At 45.2% G+C, this 21,871-nt stretch overlaps 1 protein-coding gene and 1 pseudogene across 1 annotated transcript in view; one reads left to right on the top strand and one right to left on the bottom strand.

The window, feature by feature from the left end:
- The window catches only part of LOC126411932 (protein sidekick), a 644,689-nt gene that overhangs the window by 249,106 nt on the left and 373,712 nt on the right, over positions 1 to 21,871 (bottom strand). The gene's annotated exons all lie outside the window — the stretch shown is intronic.
- Positions 3,182 to 3,299, top strand: LOC126430190 (5S ribosomal RNA; annotated as a pseudogene).

Below are 21,871 nucleotides of genomic sequence, written 5' to 3'. Positions count from 1 at the left end.
ATAGGGGTATTGTGAAGTGGGGATGTGTCACACTAAGTCCACTGCTTTTTCTGGTGTGTCACACTCAGTCCACTGCTTTTTCTAATATTTATCAATGATTTCACAGCCCACATCTCGTGGTCGTGCGGTAGCGTTCTCGCTTCCCACGCCCGGGTTCCCGGGTTCGATTCCCGGCGGGGTCAGGGATTTTCTCTGCCTCGTGATGGCTGGGTGTTGTGTGCTGTCCTTAGGTTAGTTAGGTTTAAGTAGTTATAAGTTCTAGGGGACTGATGACCATAGATGTTAAGTCCCATAGTGCTCAGAGCCACCACCACCAATGATTTCACAACACACATGACATCAATAACTTTTCTGCTGGAGAAGTCTAACTGTGACAGATTTGTTACGTAAGTGATTTAGCAAGTAGGGTAGTGGGGCATATCGTCTCTTAGTCTACTGAGAAGAGTTTGTGGCTAAATTTCAACGAAGCACGGTTGACAGTTTATGTTCTAGCAACAAAACATTTTTTACTGTCGCGGTGTGATCAAATAATCAGTGACACCTTTCTCCTTTCCTTTATATAGCGTTTATCCCGTCCAGTAAGAGGTCCAGTTTTTCAAGATTTGGCAAATTTTATTTTATTTAAGTACTTGCCCGGAAGCCCCGCGGTCGGTTAAACCGCCGCGCCGGTTCGAGCTGCATTTTTACTCACCTCCCTGTCTCGCAAAGCCCTGCGCTATACGAGAAAGTCATCAAATAATTTTTGCAATGAGACTTTTTAATTGTTCGTTTTCAAGAAGGATGACATGCAGTCTACGGAGGGCTGAAAGGGCACTTTCCCGAGCTTGTGTTGCTCCCTTCGCTGCAAGAGTAATTTCCGCCGTCCCTGACAATGACAGGTAGGAAACCTTCTGTATTCGGTCTATTTCAACTCCGTTATGTCCTACGGTTTCATATTTTGAAACAACTCTAGGATACACACAAAATATTCTTAGCCCACAATAGGGGATTAAAACAATCTGCTAGTACGTTACTTTACATCCTGTTGGCTGTTCAAGTGTCACTATCATCCACTTATTTATTTGTCCTAATGAGATTAATGAATAATATTAACTGATTCAAAAGAAACTGCAGATTCCAAGTCGAGTGTACGGTAATTTTTAGTTTTTTAACACTGTGCAGTTTTCTTTCCTTCAATAAAATCATCTCTTGCTGCTTGCAGTTTTGCCTAGATTCGTGCCGCGAGGATATGCCTGGATCTGGATCTCTCCACAGACAAATCTGTCGTCCTCAGCGTAACACTATTTCACTTTGTTGCTCCAATTTTCAGTCTACTGGGTGTCGGCTTATGGTAAGAGGTGTCTCTTCCTTGATCCGAGACGTGGAGTGATAACAGAGTCCTTCGAATCTAATTTAACTTCCCTGCTGATAAATATATATACAGGTTGTCTGCGGTGTAAGTGCAGATATTTCACTGATGACTGTGGACAGTGTACTGAACAACATTAAAACAGTATTTACTTCAACTGCAGAGTAATGGCTCTGAACACTATGGGACTTAACTTCTGAGGCCATCAGTCCCCTAGAACTACTCAAACCTAACTAACCTAAGGACATCACACACATCCATGCCCGAGGCATAATTCGAACCTGCGACCGTAGCGGTCCCGCGGTTCCAAATTATTTGTAAAATTGACTCGATTCTGCAATGACTGAAATAAGATCACATATACTCTCAACCAGTCAAGTTTCATTTCGTTACCTCCCTCCCCTCCCCTCCCCTTCTCGTCATCGGCACTTTTCAGGACAGGTAGTGTGCTTCATTGTAGCAGTGCAGGAATTCCTCGCGTCTGTTTCGAGTTTTTCGCTCAACTGCGTTACGTACTTACCTACACTACCGTAAATCTCTTGAGTTTTTTCAAATGAGCATTCTGTGACTTATAACTCCTGCTGAAGGCGACAAGTAGGCAATTTGTCAAAACTCAGCTCTCAAACGAGTATTAATCAGCTGATTTCCCGAGAAATAATCATCAGTGTAAAAATGTCATTCATTTCCAGTATGCGGATAATTAAATCCAGCATTTGCAACGTTCGGATAGCTCTGAAGCGGCATAATTTTTGGGTGGTGCGGTCGCATTGAAAGGGTGTCCTAAACGTTTGCTGTATCTTTATCAATGATACACGGTACTAATTTAACATTATTCTGATAGCCACTGAATTATGCTGCATTTCTTTTTTTCGATTATGAATGTATTTGACGGAAACTACGCCGAAAATGGCCTGTGGTAAAGTTTGCAAATTGTTCTGATCAGAAACCAGAAGTGAAACTGTACCACGATCAATGTAATCAGCCGTATGAGCGAGCGAGTGACGCGAGGAAGCGTTTTAAGTGGGGGCCGCATGCAGATCGGATATTTGCAGCCGCGGCTACTTTGGCAGCATCGGCGAGGCGGCTTTCAGATTCGCTATTCCCTGTGAGCAGACAGCACAGCATGGCAAGGTCCCGACGCGCCCGTACAACGGTCGATGCTGAGCGGCGGCGCGAATTATTCAAGCAACAGGCCGCACGCTAAACGCGGCCTTTCTTAAGCCGGCCCGGAATAATCCAGCCGCGCCGCGCTCTACATCGCCGACTCCCAGCCGAGCCCGGCGCGGACCACCACGCTCCCGCAGGTCACACTCTGTACACGCGACCGTGGCTTCCGTGTTTGTACCTCTGGTTCACTTGCTGGTAACACACCCTACGAAATTCAACGGCATCTTTATCAACCAGTGTTCTGGACTTTTTTAATGTAAATTTGTCAGGTTCATTTTTTGTGCGACTGAGGTACCAATGGAACACAATAAGACCCAATCTCACCGCACGAAAGTTAGTCACCCCCTAAAGAGAGCACAATGGTCGCTGTAGGCGGCGTAAAACTGGTACCAACAAGCCATGTGACCCTCCGCCGCTGGCTCGAAGACATGGCAGGAAGTGTACGTGGGTGGTTTGGTAAGTCTGGTGTATTTCCACGAAAGGATGAAACATCTTTGTTGCACGTTCATAAATGGTAAGCTTACTAATTTCAAGGATTGTATAAAGAAACTCAACAACGTACAGTTCTTTGTTGACAGCTGTCTGAATTTGTCAAAGTGTTGACTGCGATTGAAAATGAAGAAAACCGGTTTTTATGCTGTTATTATACATTTTCATTTGAAGTCAGGCAACGGCCTTGCCACAGTGGATACACTGGTTCCCGTCAGATCACCGAAGTTAAGCGCTGTCGGGCGTGGCCGGCACTTGGATCGGTGACCATCCGGGTCGCCATGAGCTGTTGCCATTTTACGGGGTGCACTCAGCTTTGTGATGCCAACTGAGGAGCTACTCGACCGAATAGTAGCGGCTCCGGTCAAAGAAAACCATAATAACGACCGGGAGAGCGGTGTGCTGACCACACGCCCCTCCTATCCGCAACCTCAGCTGAGGATGACACGGCGGTCGAATGGTCCCGATGGGCCACTTGTGGCCTGAAGACGAAGTGCTTCATTTGAAGTTCACGTGGACTCCGCAGTATCACTGACGACCATTTACTTTTGGATTAATGACTTTAACCGTGGTGGGAAAAGCGCTGAAGCGAAGCGCGCCCCGGCCGGTCAGTTAAACTCATCACAAAGGAAACCATTGATTAATCCATGATATGGTAATGCAAGACCGTTGAATAAAAATTTGTGAGATTGCCGAGACTGGAGGCATTTCAAATGAGTGAATGCGTAATAACCTCTACGGAGAATTGGCCATGAAGAGGCTGTGCGCGACATGGGTGCTGCTGTTGCTCACACTCTACCACAAAAGCGCATCCGGCACAACATTTCAACACAATGTCTGGCGATATTTGATAGCAATCAGCAAGACTTTTTGCGCTGATTTGTGATTGTTGATGAAACCTGGATCCATCATTACACACCACAGCCAAAACAGTAGTCAAAACAATGGACAAAGGCTGGTGAAAGTCTATCGAACAGTGCAAAAGCCATTTTGTCATCTGTTACGGTCATGGGCACGGTTTTTTGGATTCCCAAGGAATAAGCCTCATAGATAACTTAGAGAAAGGCATAGCCATAACTAGGCACTATTATGCTTCATTGTAGGATCGTCTGAAACCTGCGTTTACTGAAAAAAAGACTAAGGTTGGCACGAAAAAAGTGCTCTTTCACCTGTGTAATACACCATCCCACACATCAGCGATAACAATGGAGAAAGTGTAAGTACTGAGCTTTGAATTGGTTACTCAGCCACCCTATTCACCTGAGTTAGTCCCTTGTGACTTTTTCCTCGTCCATAACCTTAAACTTTGGCTCGCTGGGAAGAAATTTTCATCAAATGAGGAAGTGATAGTTGCTGTCAGAGAGTATTTTGCTGAGTCTGATAGAACCTATCTTTCCGACGGGATAAAACCGTCGGACCCATAGTACCTCGGTCTTTGTTAAGTGGCTGTTGTTCTTCCTCACGCAGAAGTTCTACTATATTTCTAAGTCTCATTTCTATGATCTTTTCTAGCAACTTCAAGGTGTGTGACAGCAGCGTGTAGCGTGATGCCTCTGTAATTTCCACATTTTCTTCAACTGCTCCTTTTGAATTGAGGGACGATGACCGCTGGAACAAGTGTATGTTCCTCAAAAGAAACTAGTCGAGTTTGAGTTGTTTACCAAACAAACATTTCTCGCTTTTTTTTACCAGACTTGACAAACCACACTCGTATGTGCCAGTCGGTTGTATGGAACCAGCACAGGAAGGGGTGTCGACGTGGGCACGTGTCTAAATAGTAAAAAGTGCTATCTTGTTTGGATGTGCCCATGAGAACACCGATTCGTTGGTGTAATAACGTGGACTGTCCAAAGTGTTTACAAGAAATGGTGTACTATTGGCAGCCACTTCACACGGTCCAAGAACAGTGGTCGTAAAATGATTCTATCCTAACAGACAGTGACCTGAGACGAGTGTCACATTTTATGACTAGCAATCAGTTTCAAACCCGGCAGTAACTGCTGCTGATGGTGCATGCATCCTCCGCCACACACCGTTGGGTGGCTTGCGGAGTATCAATGTAGATGTAGATGTAGATTTCAATCTGTTTCGTAGAGAATTCTACGAAGGGAACATCATGCAGGTAGATTTGTGGAGTCGGGTCTTCGCAGAAGGCCACTGCCAACAGCGGCAAACAGAGCTGCACGTCTTACACGGGCCAATCGACAAAAGAACAGGATGACAGCTGAGTGAAGGCCTGTAGTATAGCCCAACGAGTCGTGACATTGCCTTCAAATTATGCAACGAATGGAGTGCTCCGACGGTCCACGGAGGCGTTTAACACACAGTGGTTCTGTAATGTTATTGGGATGTGCTTCGTACCGCGACGTGGCATAATCCTTCGTATTAGTGTAAACATAATCAGAATGTTTACAACATTTTCGGTGACCAACTGATTGTCCTTTCTTCTACGCATCGTCAGAGGGCCCCTGTGAAGTGTGATAGGACCGCTGATATATACGTAAGTGATGTGGCGGACAGGGTAAGCAGCAGTCCGCGGGTGTTTGCTGTTGATACTGTAGTGCATGGGAAGAGGTCTCGTCATTGTGTGACTCTAGGAGTATACGACTCACACAAAATTTCTACTACGTGCGATGAATGACATCAGAATCATCGTTTTCCTACTCCAGTTTCTACAAGCGCTCGCTATCTCCTTCGCTCTTCATCATTTCCCGTTCCAGGACAACTTTCCATTTGTGTCCTTTCTTCTCCACATCTGATCTTACAGTCTCTATCCAGCGTTATCTTCGTCTTCCCTGTGGTCTTTTTCGTACGAGGCTCAGGATGAAATGCTTTTTGGCAGGTCTTTCGCTGTTCATTCTCTCTATATGCCCATACTACTGACGCATGCGTTTCCTTATGACACTGGTAACAGGAACCTAAATACCAGCTACTTTTCTATTCATTTCATTTCTGATTTTGTCATTTCCAGTTGTCTGATTCATAGTTCTACTGAATCTCATTTCTGACGCCTGAATTCTGCTGAGGTCTTTGATTAGTAGGGCACATGTTTCTAAATCATATGTATGGACTGGTACAGAATGGGTGCGGTACATGGTCGCTTTTGACTTTTGTGGTATTTTACCGTCCCAGAGAAGATTTCTGACTTGAGTGTAGAACTGGATGTTTTCTGTGTGCTGCTGAGTACTTCTTGCTTTCTTAATGGTGTTGCCTTTCGAGATGATGCTTCCTAGCTACTTGAAATAGAAATAGATTGTACTTTGACTCCTAGAAACTCATTTGAGGCTGTACCTTGCCTGCTGATGGTCATTTGTACTGTCTTTACTTTACTTACTCTTACCCCGAAATTTTTCGATGTGTTGTTCCAATCACTAACTTTCTTTTGTGCTTTAGTTTCTGTCTCTCCCGATGCTATCAAATCATCAGCAAAAAGCAGGGTATCTTGTTCGCTGTCTATTTTCTTGAGGGTTTTTATGATCTTGTCCATTGCTATTACAAACATGATAGGGCACTTCCTTGTTGGCCACCTCTCCTTGTTTCAAACCATTCTGATCGTCCGTTGCCTATCTGGATACAGCTGTAACACTTTTGGTATAGCATCTTGACTTTATCAATTAGGTGCTTTGACACCTTTAGGCCTTTCAAACATTTCCATGTCTAGTTTCGAGCAACACTGTCATAATCTTTTTCGATGTCCACAAATACAATCAGAAGATTACTTCCATATTCCCAGTAGTTTTCTTTCAGCATTCCTACTGCAAAAAATAAGACCCATAGTACCTCGGTCTTTCCTAAATCCCTGCTGTTCTTCCTCACGCAGAAGTACTACTGTCTTTTTAAGTCTGATTTCTATGATCTTTTCTAGCAACTTCAAGAAGTGTGACAGCAGCGTGATGCCTCTGTAATTTCCACATTTTCGTCGACTGCTCTTTTTCAACAGAGGGACGATGACTCCTTTACTCGAGTTTGATGGGATTTTGTTTTCTTCCCAAATCACTGATATAATTCTATACATCCAATTTAAGCCTACTATTCCATCTGCCTTTACCATGTCTGAGCTGAGATCATCAAAGCCTGTCGACTTTCGATTCCTTATGCTCTTTAATGTTGTTTCTACCTCACGCTATGTAAATAAGTCTTCGTTTGTATTAAATTAGCGTCACTTGTTTCCAGTTCAAGGATATTTACATAATCATTTCATTTACTCCCCAGTACTTCGTATAGCGATTTCCTATTTCCCTGACAGTCTTCCTGTATCCTTGTAGTAAAGTCCTCCCTGCACAGAATAACAACTAGCTCTAAATGTAGAAAAACGAATGTCAATGCGGATGAGTAAGAACAACACACTCCTGATACTCTAATTCAGTATAAGAAGTGTACTACTTGACACAAGTCACATCGATTAAATATCTAGGCGTAACATTGCAAAGCAATATGAAATGGAATGAGAAAGTAAGTGTAGTAGGGAAGGCATTTGGTCGACTTCGGTTTACTGGGAGGATTTTATGAAAGTGCGTTTCACCTGTAAAGCAGACCGCATATAGGACACGAGTATTTGGGATCCGCACCAGATCGCATTAAAGGAAGACATAGAAGCAATTCAGAAGCAAGCCGCTAGATTTGTTACCGGTAGGTTCGAACAACACGCAAGCATTACGGAGATGCTTCGGAAACTCAAATGGGAATCTCTGAAGGGAACGCGACACTCTTTTCAAGAAATATTACTGAGAAAATACCCAGAACCAGCATTTGAAGTTGACTGCAGAAAGATTCTACTGCCGCCAACATACATTTCGTGTAAGGATCTTGAAGATACGACAAACTGGAGCTCGTTCGTAAGCTTATACACAGTCTTTGTTCCCTCGCTCTACTTGTGAGTAGAATGACTATTAGTAGTACGGGCTATCCATCGACAAATACTATACGCTGGCTTGCGGAGTATGCAAGCTCAAAAAATGGTTCAAATGGCTCTGAGCACTATGGGACTTAACTACTGAGGTCATCAGTCCCCTAGAACTTAGAACAAATCTAACTAACCTAAGGACATCACACACATCCATGCCCGAGGCAGGGTTCGAACCTGCGGCCGTAGCGGTCGGGCGGTTCCAGATTGTACCGCCTAGAACCGCTCAGCCACTCCGGCCTGCGGTATGTAAGCAGATGTAGATATATCTTCATGAATAATTCCATCTTATTCCTAAGAAAATGTCTTAAGACTATTCAGAACAACGGCTGAAACGTAGCAATCAACATCCTTGTAATTGAAACTTCCTGGCAGATTAAAACTGTATGACGGACCGAGACTCGAGCTCGGGACCTTTGCCTTTCGCGGGCAAGTGCTCGGAGACGAGGTACTGGCAGACGTAAGGCTGTGAGGACGGGGCGTGAGTCGTGCTTGGGTAGCTCAGTTGGTAGAGCACTTGCCCGCAAAAGGCGAAGGTCCCGAGTTCGAGTCTCGGTCCGCCACACAGTTTTAATCTGCCAGGAAGTTTCATATCAGCGCACACTCCGCTGTAGAGTGAAAATTTCACCCTTGTAATTTCTTACTTCTACAGGCTCTAATTATCAACGATCGATTTCAGCTGGTTAGGGCATACATACACTAACTTGGCCGCTCGCGATTAGCCGAGTGGTCTAGGGCGCTGCAGTCATGGACTGTGCGGCTGGTCCCGGCGGAGGTTCGAGTCCTCCCTCGGCATGGGTGTGTGTGTTTGTCCTTAGGATAATTTAGGTTAAGTAGTGTGTAAGCATAGGGACTGATGACCTTAGCAGTTAAGTCCCATAAGATTTCACACACATCTGAACAATAACTTGTCTTCCTCGCCCAGACTTGGGGCAGAACACAGGAACAGCGCGAGTTTCCTGGGGGAGGCTTTTCACGCAGTGCGCTTATTTACGTTGTTCCCACAGGGGGTATCTATATAAAGGGATATTAGGGAGGCAGGAATGAGTCCGAAAGAAAAGTCTTATTTTCGAAACACTTCTTTTAATACATTCTGCAACGAGTGCGCTCGGCTGGTAGACAGTGCCGCTGGGTACATTTTGTCACGGCGGCGAGTAGCGTTCCTGAGATGCCTCCGGCGATATTATGGGAGTTGGCTGGAGAAAGCCAATCACCGGCAAGTTGCGCGCGGAGAGCCGTGCCGCGGCCCGTGCGCTGCGGTCGCGCCGGAACTTTTCATTAAGGCCGCATATTACTCTCTGACACCGGAGAATTCGCGTCCCGCGGTATCACGCCAGCCGAACGAGTGCTGCCCTCGGTACACGAGGCGCCTCGCTGCTCTGCACGCTGAACACTGCGAACAATGCCCACAAAAGTCCCGGCGATGCTTTGTCACCACTCGGGCGAGTAGGATCAACCACGACGAAATCACTCTCAGATCACTCTAGTTAAATTTTACACCTGTTTCCAAAATCACTTCACACCGGTGACATTTATAAGACACAGAAATCTTAAATGCGTAAATATTGGCTTAGGCGTGAACGTGACCTTAAGCAGTCAAATGTATTACCTCGCGTTTCGCGGTTTCATATTGCCATGATCAGGTGGATTTAAGTCGGTTAATAAGTTATCGATGTACTGTATGAACAACTTTTGGGTAACCTGAGACACTGTCTTATAGAAAGTACAAAATATCCCTAACACTGGTGATTGAAATCCTTCTGTATCTTGTACCGCCTGACTGTATAAAAAACTTCAGTTATAAACCAACGTTTCGACCGTATTACAACGTCCTTCCTCAGGGCAAGACTGGTTTTGGTGGAGGAGACATGGCTCTATTTATTGCAGTCGATCGGTGTCAATACGTCATATTTGTGTAAACGTATTGGCCCTAGAATATACACTGAAAATATACAGGAACTGGTATAGGGACACAGAGAGATGTAAACAGGCAGAATACGGCGCTGCGGTCAGCAACGCCTATAGACGGCAACCAGCAGTTGTTAGATCGGTTACTGCTGCTACAATGGCGGGTTATAAAGATATAAATGAGCTGAGAACAAGTGAATATCAGGAATCCGGTAAAATTTCAAATCTCCAACATCGTTGCGGCCAGAAAAAGATCCTGCAAGAACGAGACCAAAGAGGGCTGAAGAGAATCGTTCAACGTGACAGAAGTGCAACCCTTCCGCAAATTGATGCAGATTTCAATGCTGGGCCATCAACATATTTCAGCGTGCGAACCATTCAACGAAACATCATCGATATGGGCTTTCGGAACCTTGATGACAGCACGACACAAAGCTTTACGCCTGGGCTCGTCGCCACCGACATTGGACTGTTGATGACTACAAACATGTTCCTGGTCGGACGGCTCTGGTTGTGAATTGTATCGAGCGGATGGACGTGTACGGGTATGGAGACAGTCTCATGAATCTGCATGTCAGCGAGGGACTGCTCAAGCAGGCATAGGCTCTGTAATGGTGTGGGGCGTGTGCAGCTGGAGTGATATGGGGTCCCCGATACGTCTAGACACGACTCTGGCAGGAGACACGTACGTAAGCATCCGGTCTGATCACTTGAATCCATTCTTGTCCATTCTGCATTCCGACCAACTTGGTCAATTCCAGCAGGACAATGCGACACCCCACACGCCCAGAATTGCTACAGAGTGGCTCCAGCAACAAGCTTCTGAGTTTAAACACTTCAGCTGGCCACCAATCTCCCCAGACATGAACGTTATTGAGCATATCTAGGATGCCTTGCAACATGTTGTTCAGAAGAGATCTTCAACCCCTCGTACTCTTATGGATTGATGTACAGTCCTGAAGATTCATGACGTCTGTTCCCTCCGGCTCTACTTCCGCCATTAGTCGAGTCCGTTCCACGTCATGTTGCGCACTTCTGCGTGCTCGCGGGGGTCCTACGCGATATTAGGCAAATGTACCAGTTTCTTTGGCTTTTCAGTGTAATAGCCTAGTCATGACGAAAGGGGGAGGGTAGGGACGAAGTTACTCGTGGGCTAGCAGGCTTGTCAGTGATTGGCCACAGTCTGCAAATCAGCGCTTGGTGTTTGGTGGGCACGTTTTCTTCTTGGTGTGCGCGGAAATACACAGTCCTTTGTTTGTTTGTTTGGGCAGTCTTGTCCCTGCCCTGTGAGGCTTCTGCGCCGCGACCGCTCGCGGTCCATAGGACTGGGATAGGCGGCAGCCAGGACGCCGGAAGTTTGTAGTCGTCCCCTTTATTGATGTTGTCAGGCTGCTTAATAATTTCAATTGCCTCTAGAATTTTACTCTGGCGTGTCCACGACTCTTTCGCCAGCACATGGGCTGCCCGAGACAGGCTGTTCCGCTATCGCCGGTTTACTGTATTGTGCTCCGCTAAACGCACATAGCGTTCACGTTCTGCTTCTCGTGTGCTAACTTGTCTCCCTGTCTTCAATATGTACGCAGATCCGCACTCACACCGTAGTTCATATATTCCTGCAGTATTTAGTTTGTTGACTGTACCCCTGATGCTGCGCAAAATCGGATTGAAACGTCGTCGGCGGAGGACGCTTCTGAGCCGTTCACTGTCGCCATTCACATACGGTAAGTGCACTAGCGAAAGGTTCTCTTCCTTTCCTTCTCGCCTTGTTTTATTTCGGTTGGACTTGGTCGCCTTTCTTAAAATGTTGCTATACCCGTTGGTGCAAAACGTTTGGTGTAACTCACTAAATTCTTCTTTGATGTTGTTAGTGTTAGTTATTGGTTTTACAGTTTATAACTCAAGTATTTTATACTATGCCACTACACACTACCTAGAAGAATGTTGATCATTATGACACCGGCCGCGGAAGCCCACGTAGTTATGTCAACTACTTAACAGCATTATCTCATATAACTCGACTTGTAATTATCTTACAAGAAAAAAGTAAAGATTGTCTGATTCGCCAACTGAAAAATTTTTTATGTAAGGTAATGAATATGGCTTTCCAGGTGACAAGGGGAAAAAAAGTTTTTTCTTTGTTGTTGCATGGGGCTAAGAGCATCGCAAATGAATCTAAGACTGGAGTCAGCAGCGGAAAAGGCACAATGAGTAGCTAGGTTTATTGAAATGAAGTCAGACACCCAAGTTCAGAGAAATTCCAGAACACTATACGGGAAACTACCATCCATAAGATAACGGCACAGGAACTTTCATCGGAAACAGGGGTTGTGGATTCGAAGCACCGAGTAGGTACCAATGAGAAGTGACGAAGATACGGAGAGAATTCAAAGGCTTGCCAGCGTTCACACAAGTCTTTTCGTAAGGCATCAAAAGAACTGCGAATCCCTCGTACGGCAGTGTACCGCACACTCCTGCAGTGTCTCATCGGTTTCCGAACAGACTACAATTGCAATACGAAATCAAACCAGAAGACAAGCCTGTGCATGATCTTACTGATTAAAAGGCAAGAATAACGGCAGTTATTGAGACAGCTGGCGTTGACACGTGAGAATGGGTTGCCACCAATTTGGAGAACCGACTAGATATTTCACGTGTGACAAACGGAGCGCAAGTAGAACTGGATTAAAGAACCAGAAAAAAAACTTTAGTGGTTGGGACATCAGACAAAGTTTACTTTTTTTCTCTCTCAGGCAAAGTTTACTTTTTGTCTCTCAGTTTCGAGTCGAGTTACATGGCGCAGAAGTCATGACGTACCTCTCGGTACATCCTCTACGACTGGAAATTCAGCCTACGCCTAATGAATTAGAGTACCACTGATTCCCAAAGTAGTGTATACACTCCTTATTGACATAAATTGAAATAAATGATGGAGTAGCCCGTATTGGAAAGTATAACAAATGTGGTTGGCTACAGTGTAGTTGCAACTGACAAAGAAATCGCTTCACTCGCAAGAATCCACCGTCGTATCGGTATATTAATCTAACTTATGTATCACTGAAGCGATTACGCAATAATACAAAAGGCGCAAGTACATTTGTTTAGTGTGAGCCGGGTCTTTTATATCTCCAAACAATATCAATGCAACAACACACATCATAATACAGGCTGTGAAGAGTGTCTCGATATTACGCGGATCTATAATTAGATTTTTGGCTAAAGGAGTCCAGGTACATCGCAGATCAAGGAATGCCATCTGTGTATATCTGTTACACCTTCTTGGGTGCGCAGGTGCAATGTCAGCTGCGCAACAGCCTCAGACAGATTTCCGAGAAGTGCCAGGGGTGCAGAGCTCATCGTAATAAACACGAGAGACGACAGTGGTTAAGATGACCATTACGCCTTATGTTCGTGTACGTGAAGCGCTTAAGGGTGTCCCCGGCCGCTAGTTTAACGGCAACAGTAAGAAAACCCGTTGGCAAATGTTACCCGCAACAAGAACCGATTGCGATTGAACAGAGAACGCAATGCGTAATCAATTCTGCAACCAAAGGCAACGTTCCACACACACACCCGTCACGACTTCCCGCTTTTTGCGACGAGATCAGGAAATCTGTGGCGCATAGCTAGGGAGGAGCAAGTCCCCACGTCGCAATAGTGGCAGGATGGATTATTACGAGGGCTAAGCTGGATTTTGTTCCCTCTCCATCTCAGTTAGCTCTCCGTCTTTGATGACCTTGATATTCGTTAAATTTTAATCTCTCTTACTTAGCTCGGCTTTCGTAAACGACAAACGATAATCCTTTCAGAGACCAGCAAATGTATGGCAACATGTTTCTGGGTTAGGTACCATTGCCTGAAAACACATGTCAATATATTAAGACTGGAAGTAGTATACGTTCTAATTGCCATCTTTTTCCTTTGAAAAACGCGTATTCATTGCTACTGTATCTCTGTACTCTGCTGCACGTCTCTAGACTTGTTCCAAACGTGAAATCACGGAGAAAATGATTCAAACGTTCATTACTAGGGGCTAAGGGGTATTTCCGCCAAGCAGTGCTTCCCTCAGGTGTTCCTTAGCGAAAGCTATGAACCCACTGCACGTAGTTCCAATGCATACAGCTGAATTCTTTGATTTTAAAGGCGCTGTTGAAACATTGTCAATGCAGGTGTGTGTGTGTGTGTGTGTGTGTGTGTGTGTGTGTGTGTGTGTGTGTGTGTCTGGGTGTGTTTCTTTGTTTTTGTGTTCTCCAAATGCGGGTATGAGCAAGTGCCTCATACTCGCCCATTTCAACCAGTTATTAAAAATTCCTACTTTGACACAATAGTGGAAAAGTGTCAAGGCTAAGAGCTGGCCAGTCGGTTTTATGGATTTAGTATTAGAAAAACCGTTCCGTTAACTTAATGTTATGGATGGGAGGGTTGTAATATCACAGTTCTGTTCAAAATTTAACTTGCATGGGTGACCGTCCGGTTACTGTCGTAACAGCTTCGCCTGATTGTTTCAGACATTAAACACATGGCGCTGCGAGCAAAACGCGTCAAGTTAAAATACTATAGCGCTTCTTTCTCTTAATTTCGAATCTTAGTAACTCTCACTTAACATCTGCCACATCAGCCGGATTGCCGGAACGAATCACGTGATTTGACATCTTACGTAAGATTTCCTAGAATATCGACGTGTTTAGCCGGTGTAATTAGTTGCAAGTGTTAGAAATGTAATATATATATATATATATATATATATATATATATATATATAAAGGGTTCAAATGGCTCTGAGCACTATGGGACTTAACATCTGAGGTCAACAGTCCCCTAGAACTTACAACTACTTAAACCTAACTAACCTAAGGACATCACACACATCCATGCCCGAGGCAGGATTCGAACCTGCGACCGTAGCGGTCGCGCGGTTCCATACTGATGTAATCTACGCATTCCATGGAAAATCAGTGCAGGGCCGCGCGGGATTAGCCGAGCGGTCAAGGGCGCTGTACTCATGGACTGTGCGGTTGGACCCGGCGGAGGTTCGAGTCCTCCCTCGGGCATGGGTGTATGTGTTTGTCCTTATGATAATTTAGGTTAAGTAGTGTGTAAGCTTAGGGACTGATGACCTTAGCAGTTAAGTCCCATAAGATTTCACACACATTTAAACACATTTTTTCAGTGCAGGGTACCTCTTCGAAAGTAGATCCATGTGCATGAGTTTTTGATGATCTTTCGACTTCACGGTTTGCACGTCCCTAAGAACCTGTAAAAATTATAACAAGTGTCATATTCAAGCTGACATGCTTGAGAGGAGTATGGAATCAATCTTGAAGTTGACAATTAGTTCCGTGCGCAGCCGCGGGACGTAACTGGAAGACAATGTCGCTAGACGGATCAAGAGCCTCAATAGGATTGGCTATAAAAAAATGACTTAAATGTTAAAACCGCACTGATAATAGCTGCTAAGGTTCCCAGAATGAGATTTTCACTCTGCAGCGGAGTGTGCGCTGACATGAAACTTAACTGGCAGATTAAAACTGTGTGCCCGACCGAGACTCGAACTCGGAACCTTTGCCTTTCGCGGGCAAGTGCTCTACCAACTGAGCTACCGAAGCACGACTCCCGCCCGGTCCTCACAGCTTTACTTCTGCCAGTATCTCTTCTCCTACCTTCCAAACTTTACAGAAGCTCTCCTGCGAACCTTGCAGAACTAGCACTCCTGAAAGAAAGGATATTGCGGAGACATGGCTTAGCCACAGCCTGGGGGATGTTTCCAGAATGAGATTTTCACTCTGCAGCGGAGTGTGCGCTGATATGAAACTTCCTGGCAGATTAAAACTGTGTGCCCGACCGAGACTCGAACTCGGGACCTTTGCCTTTCGCGGGCAAGTGCTCTCTCACATTTTCACTCTGCTCTCACACAGATAATCAAGCACTCTCGAATCGAAACTGGGTTGAATATCGCAGTACAGTATTCGGCGATGCAAGTTTCGAATAGGAGGGGAGGGGGTGGATCTTTCAATTTGACAGCTATAGGAGGTACTTTGATTTAACTTGGTTTCCAAATGACGATGAATGTTGTATATAAACAACCGCAAAGTTTTGTAGGATATAACGGCATCCTTGATTCGATTGTTGATTGAACTACGAAACTAGGTGCTACAGTCTGGAACCGGGCGACCGCTACGGTCGCAGGTTCGAATCCTACCTCGGTCATGGATGTGTGTGATGTCCTTAGGTTAGTTAGGTTTAGGTAGTTCTAAGTCTAGCGGACTGATGACCTCAGCAGTTAAGTCCCATAGTGCTCAGAACCATTTCAACCATTTTTTTGAACTACGAAACTTAGGTGTTAAGTTGAGCTATGAAGTCACTATCACATAACACGGTACACCAAGTATTAGTTACGTACTACTGAACGTAACACACACACACACACACACACACACACACACACACACACACACACATACACACGAAACAACCATTACAGTTTAGCAGAGGTACTAGAGTTACGGGAAATCACGTAATTGCCACTACGGCACAGAGTATGTAGTGATTCAGTGTGGAGGCATGCAGGCGTCATTAGGTTTACAACTGTATGGTGTCGACATGAGGCAGTAGGTCAGCAGAGCGCAGGAAGACGCTTAGCGGCCGGAGCCTGGAGACCACTTGTGAATGCCCACAGCACGCGCCAAGCCTGTTGGCCACAGGAAGGGGCGTCGGCGCGGCGCTGACTCTGTCAGCAGGAACAAAGGCCCACCCGAGCAGCGAGCCCCAGACGTTCGGGCCGGCGCGCGGGGAAGCCAGCTGCAAGGCTAGCCCCATACCTAATAAGTCAAGGGCTGCCAACTTTACCTCTCCACAAACCATTGTATTAAAGCGCCTGTGTACACGGCCACAAAGGGTGCACGCAGCTGCTGATGCAAACTGTGACGTGCTACACATTAAAATAGATTTGTTTGTTTGGATGAGAATTTACGGAAGTATTTTCGTTGCTGTTTGTGATCAGCCGCCAACGCTACATCGGAGTAAAATTTTCTACGTCCAGTAATTTGGTCTACACGAGTGACACAAAAATGTTACGACGAAGACGACTCGTTATGTGTCGAATGTCGCATTGAAAATATTCTCAGCATTAGGTACATACGTCATCCTCTATTATTACAGACTAGTGGGATCTGTCACTACGTCTTTCTTTCACCTTGGAAAGAAAGCATTATGGTAATCTCGAAAAAGCGTTTCACGAAACAATTAGTCATAGCTGACCAGGTGAATCGTTTAATGCCTACCTCATTACAGCCTTGAGTGATTAACATAAACTATGAAATCTATATGAGAAACGCCGCCGCTCGGTCTTGTAAGCTCACGCCTGCGGAGCAGCATACCGGAGTATTATAATGTAAACGCAACTCGGCGACAACTTCATGGTTTCCAAATGGTTTGTCTGTGTAGTAATGTGCATCTGTGTATGAGTTTCCCATATACTGATGACTACTCTGGGGCGGGGAGGGGAGGTGAGGAGGGGAGACAGATAAGAGGGGAGTGTGCACCTCCTGGTGAAGCGTGGTGGAAGTTTAATAACACGGATCGTCGCACGAAGAAATGCAAAATTCAAATTACAGGTACAAAAAAAAAGCACTGTGAAATGAAAGCAAACGAGAAGGAGACCAAAACAAAATTCATCCATCACAGTTCGCCAATATGGTTTACGTAATTGCTTTTATACGCGAATTTTGTTCTTGGCGTGTTCTTTAAAATATTGTCATATATTTCTATGCCGAGCGTCACCGTATACTGAATCTTGAAAACGTATACAATCTCAGCGGTCGTTCGGTTCCAGACTGTAGCGCCTAGAACCGCACGGCCACTCCGGCCGGCGTCAAGTCTCTGTAGCGTCTTGTGTGTATTCGCCACAAACATTTCTCTCAATTCCGTTCACTGAAGCAGGAGCACCAGGCAAAAGTTACCGCGGACGCTAAAGAACATTACAATTTACGAAAAGAACCAGTCGTTTTCAAACTGCAACATGATTTTCAAGCGTTTTCGTCTGAGTATGCAAGCAAAACACGAATCATATTATGTGAATGGTTTAAGGACTACAAAACATCATTGCACATTGTGACGAGGACACAGTGAAATTGCTATTCTATTGCAACTATAAGGTTGTGTGCAAAAAGGGGCCGGCCGGAGTGGCCGTGCGGTTCTAGGCGCTACGGTCTGTAACCGAGCGACCGCTACGGTCGCAGGTTCGAATCCTGCCTCGGGCATGGATGTGTGTGATGTCCTTAGGTTGGTTAGGTTTAAGTAGTTCTAAGTTCTAGGCGACTGATGACCTCAGCAGTTAAGTCGCATAGTGCTCAGAGCCATTTTAAACATTTTGCAAAAAGGGTAGTATTGAAGAGTTTTTGCAACCAAGGTGGTTTCTGTACCAGAATCACCTACTGGAGGATTCATCCCTGTCAGACGGGGCTGAGTGCTTAAGACACAGGGGTTGCGTCACGTGGTGGCGGGACGCAAAAGCCATATTGATTTTAAGTATTGTAGTGTAACGTTAAATCAGAAGGTTGACTGCACTATTTTGTCAACCAGAACACCACTCCTCCTTCTTGTCTAATGACATCTATGTCGATGAGGGGTTAAACTATAGCGTTGGTAACCTAATGTGGTGTATTCCGTGTTACGATGCAGCACGCAGGGTTAGGATGAACGATAAAATGAGTTTCAAGTACGTCGAAGATTCAACGACATTCTCTATACCTACGTCATCAAATACTTTCTATACCAAATACTAATACTAAATGCTAAGAGCAGCACGTCCAGCTAGATCAGAAACTTGAAGCCTTCTTTGATAAAAGGCAGAAGTAGTTCTTCCACCATGTAAGAATATACAGTAACTGGTCATTTAGAGACTGTTACTTTAAGTACTAACTAGCTGCAGTTTCCGGAGTTGCCCTGTGCCTTGACACTCATAGCGAATGCAAACCAGACGGAAACTGCAATCGTTTTAAATCGAATGGCATATTTGAATCACTGGGTATCAACGGAATGCGAGAAATGAATATGTTTTCACCTGCAGCATACCCCGTGATAGTGGTGGTGTCTATAACGGTCGATATAGGTCCTTCATGGCTAGCCTTGTTCCATTGAATAGCGAAGGCGGGGTCGATGTTGCGCAATAGTATGATAGGCGAGAGCTTATGTGACGGTAATCCTAGAGGCTCAAGAGCATTTAAAAATTCTGTCACGTAATGCACACCTAACTGTGTATCCGCTACTGAATCAATGCATGTGGAGGTGAAAGAGTTGTCGGGAAGCATTTCTTGGATAAGCTCAATAACATATTTAACACTGTGGTTTTGTGGCGCTAAAATGGCCTTTTCACACAGCCATCGGTGAGAGTTCTGCCAGTTCTAGCTTACATCAACAAATCAGTTCTTAAAAGTACATTAGTATAAAGGAAGCAGGATGTCTTAGCTGATAGATGGTAATCCAATCTAACAGCCACGCTTACTGGCGACCACACTAAGCTAGAGTCAAATACGAAATGGTGATTTAGTTTCCAGAGAAAGCTCAATTGTGTTTTGTTATCAGTATTCGATGAAGAAAACTTTGATATTTCTATTAAACTTTGATAGGAACTAAATGATTTTCTATTAGCATTTTTAATTCGTTTTTTCAAGCAAATTTTGAAAATGTCTTATTTTCCCTGTGCAACCGCACAGAAGAAGGACAATGGCCGGTTAGCCTTCTTCTTCTGGATGCACACGCATTGCTCGAACTCTTACGGGACTCGGTAAGATTGTCTGCCACGAGTAATGAGTATAATGGGCAGGGGTACTACGAATGTAGTGTGTGGACATTAAGCTGGGAATGTGGGTCTCACGGGGAGCGCGCAAGGGATAAATCCCTGCAGTCGCGGTATCCTCTGTGTACTCGATGGCTCAGATGGATAGAGCGTCAGCCATGTGAGCAGGAGATCCCGGGTTCGAGTCCCGGTCGGGGCACACATTTTCAACTGTCCCCGTTAATGTTTATCAACGCCTGTCCACAGCGTAGGGTCTTGATTCAATTATCATTTCATTCTAGAGCGCTGCATTGTCACCGATCGTATCTGTTCTTTCGGACGTGTCCGAAAGAACAGATACCATCTTCATGTACATGCTAACTGTGCAGAGTTCCGATACGGCAGAACTGAGGAGTGTAATCGGCCACGCAGTGGAAACAGTACGTGTGAGGTTGGTTGATGAACGTTATTGATGTTTATCGTACCTTGCCTGGGCTTGTTAGACGATCTATGTATTTGAATCGATGCGGATTCATCGCAAGTAATTTGTGTTGAGTGCCAGGTTGCCATTTATGACGCACGTCAGTGTTTGTTGAAGGGGCTTCCAGACAGTGGGTTAAGCCTCTGTATACGTCCTTGTATTACGCTAGTTTATTGGTGTTAGGCATTGCTGTGGCAGTTAGGGCTGCGATGGCGGCCGGCTATGTGCGCGCACGCAAGCTCTTGGTTGTAGATAAGGTCACATCAAGCCTGTATCATTATTTGTAGTAAGCCTGAGTGAGATCGCCTGATCTTTAATTCGCTTTTTTCTCAACCTGTTTGTTACTCTGCTCCAAGATCCATTCCACGCTTCACTCCTATATATGTGACATCGGCCTTATTCTCCATTACAGCAAGCTCACAGGTTGTATGGCGGTGAATTGTACTTCTATATCTACTTACAGTGAACCGTCAAAGAAACTGGTATAGGCATCCGTATTCAAATAAAGAGATACGTAAACAGGCAGAATACGGCGCCGCGGTTAACAAGAACGTGGTGTTACAGTCGGCACACGAGCGATGGGACACATCTCCGAGGCAGCGATGAAGTGGGGATTTTCCCGTATGACCATTTCACGAGTGTATCGTGAATATCAAGAACCCGGTAAAACATCAAATCTCCGACTTCGCAACGGCCGGAGAAAGAACCTCCACGAACGGGACCAACGACGACTGAAGGGAATCGTTCAACGTGACAGAAGTCCAACCCTTCCGCAATTTGCTGCAGATTTCAATGCTGGGCCATCAACAAGTGTCAGCGTGCGAACCATTCGACGAAATATCATCGATATGGGCTTTCGGAGCCGAAGGCCCACTCGTGTACCCTTGATGACTGCACGACACAAAGCTTTATGCCTCGCCTGGGGCGGTCAATACCGACATTGGCCTGTTGATGACTGGAAACATGTTGCCTGGTCGCACCAACCTCGTTTCAAATTGTATCGAGTGGATGGACGTGTACGGGTATGGAGACGACCTCCTGTGGCTACAGGCGCACTCTTCTGAGTTTAAACACTTCAGCGGGTCACCAAACTCTACAGACATGAACATTATTGATCGTATGTGGGATGTCTCGCAACGTGCTGTTCAGAAGAGATCTGCACCCCCTCGTACTCTTACGGATTCATGGACAGCCCTGCAGGATTCATGGTGTCAATTGCCTCCAGCACTACTTGAGACATCAGTCGAGTCCATGCCACGTGTTGCGGCACTTCTGCGTGCTTGCGGGGGCCTTATACGATATCAGGCAGGTGTACCGGTTTCTTTGGCTCTTCAGTGTATATACACTCCTCCCACAGTACCAAGAATTAGCGCCTCTTCGTGTTCCATTCTGTGCCGAGCGCGGGAATAATGCTTAAATACCTCTATACGTGCTTTAATCAGTCTAATCCTGATTACGCGGCCTCTAGGGGAGCGATACGTGGCAGGCTGTATTACGCTCCTGGATATCTCACTTACAGCTAGTTCTTGAAGTTTTAGAAAGTTTTCGCGATATAATTGGCGTCTATCTTCTTCAAGTATTTAAGCAGGACCGTGACGTTCTCTCGAGAGTCAAAACCAAACCTGTTTACATTCGTGATGGCCTTATTTGTATATGTTCAGTATCCCCTGTTAGTAATATCTAGTTTGTGATCGTTCCATATCGCGTTCTTACAAACTGTTCCATCCAGATATATGTAAGACTTCACTGATTCCAGTTATGAGTTGTTCATGTTGTTCTCCTTTGAGGATGTGTTCTTTCGTT

Source organism: Schistocerca serialis, chromosome 1, assembly GCF_023864345.2.
Source record: "Schistocerca serialis cubense isolate TAMUIC-IGC-003099 chromosome 1, iqSchSeri2.2, whole genome shotgun sequence".
Classification (NCBI taxonomy): domain Eukaryota; kingdom Metazoa; phylum Arthropoda; class Insecta; order Orthoptera; family Acrididae; genus Schistocerca; species Schistocerca serialis.
Note: the sequence above shows the minus strand (reverse complement) of the source record. Positions and strands in the feature narration are given on the sequence as shown.